Here is a 1,736-nt window from a genome sequence, read left to right as displayed (position 1 = left end):
AAGTGTGTTTTCTTTGTTGTGGGTATCAAGGTGAGCCTCCAGCTACAGGTACATCCACTGTCCTGGTCCACCTGAGCGATATCAATGACAACGTGCCTAAGCTGGTCAACAAGAGCCTCATTATGTGTGGAAACAAGGCTAACAAGGTCATGTTGCTTGCCAAGGACCTAGACATCCATCCTTACAGTGGACCCTTCACCTTCTCCCTGGGGGATGATGACCAAAATTTAGAGCAGAGATGGAAACTACAACCTGCCTTTGGTTAGTACACATCTTTACACCCACCTCGAACTCAAAAATTCCAGCCGAAGAGTTACTACATGACCTCTCTTTACATTCTTCCCCAGGTGAGGAAGCTGGCCTAGTTAGCCTGAAGACACTCTATTACGGCAACTACTCAGTGCCTCTGGTGATTCAGGACCAACAGGGCATGAGTGGACATGAAACTGCGGAACTGATGGTGTGTGACTGTGGAGAAACACGTGTTTGCCTCGGTAGAGCGCCGCTCTCATCAAGCCTTGGGCCAGCTGCTATCGGACTGATTTTTGCAGGATTGCTCTTGTTTTTGTGTGAGTACGAGAATCAGTGGAAACATTATCTTAACCATAAAGTTCATGCTCAATAAACCTGCAGTGACCCTCAGAGTGTTTTAGTATCAAGTCAATTAGAAGCAAATTAATTTACCTGTGGAAATAAAATTGTTCGAGATTGTTAGCTCACACTAAGATCGATTGATCACATAGTTAATAGAGGGGTGAGGAATGTGAAGATTCATATTTTGAATACAATCCAGTAGCTTAAACATTTCTCGATGACTGCTAGATCTCAGATCAGAATAATTCTGTCCTCAAGATTTTGTCTCGAATGGTTTAACTAAATTTGTGAATTGAGGTTACTGTGCTGGTCTAGTTCCTGTGTTGACATGCATTTTGCTATCCCTCCAAATTATTTTTTATTATTAAATTATTATTTAAAAAACAAGCAGTTACACACATTCCCACCTGGAAGCTCCTCAGTACACCTCCCCAGTGGTGGTAAAGAAGGGGACTATCTCTATTTTGGCCACCATTGCCCATGGAAATTATGTGGTAGTTTGTTGAAAAGGTGACATGTACACTCTGTTCTTAGTGTTATTTTGATGTGTGTCTGCAGTACTGCTACTCCTCTTTATGTGTGAGTGTGGAAGAAAGGGGATAAATCAACTCCCCATGGTGCAGGATGAGGGCAACCAGACCCTGATCAAGTACAACCAAGAAGGAGGGGGCGCTGCCAGCACAGTGAGTTGGTTTTGTTGCGTGTGCAATTTGGATGGAGATTGTGACAGTATGCTACATTCCTCCACCAATCACAACATGTTAAACATTTTGGGGGAGTCTTTTATATAATAATATAATTCTTTTTTCTCCCTTTCTGCCAGGCGTCGCCCACTCTGCTCTTGACACCTACGAATGGTGTGGCTGTGACGGATGGCTTGAAACAGGCAACCATGCAGGTACTCCTTTCATTCGCATTTTCTGTGATTGACTTTGTTACATACAGGTTCTTAAGTGTTAGTTTGGGTGTGTCAAAAGGCAAGAGTCTAAAAGGCGTCGGTGAACAAAACAAAGGAGTCACACGAAAGCTGTCAGTGTTTCAAAAAAATATGACAGTTGATCCTGTTTAGACATTATTGACAGCTGTGATGTTGTTACTTTGTACATTCCTTTGTACATGTAAAATGGAGACAGATAAGCAGG

The 1,736-nt window shown here is 42.7% G+C and overlaps 1 long non-coding RNA gene across 1 annotated transcript; it reads left to right on the top strand.

The window, feature by feature from the left end:
* Positions 1-30: 30 nt before the first annotated feature.
* Positions 31-1,512, top strand: LOC111656675 (uncharacterized). Its single transcript, XR_015437319.1, has 4 exons — positions 31-261; positions 348-569; positions 1,153-1,277; positions 1,418-1,512. It is a non-coding gene; the product is annotated as an uncharacterized LOC111656675 (long non-coding RNA).
* The last annotated feature ends 224 nt before the right edge of the window (positions 1,513-1,736 follow it).

This window comes from Seriola lalandi, unplaced genomic scaffold (assembly GCF_002814215.2).
Source record: "Seriola lalandi dorsalis isolate HSWRI2012SDOR001 ecotype SW California unplaced genomic scaffold, Sedor1 jcf7180001976672, whole genome shotgun sequence".
NCBI classification, from domain to species: domain Eukaryota; kingdom Metazoa; phylum Chordata; class Actinopteri; order Carangiformes; family Carangidae; genus Seriola; species Seriola lalandi.
Note: the sequence above shows the minus strand (reverse complement) of the source record. Positions and strands in the feature narration are given on the sequence as shown.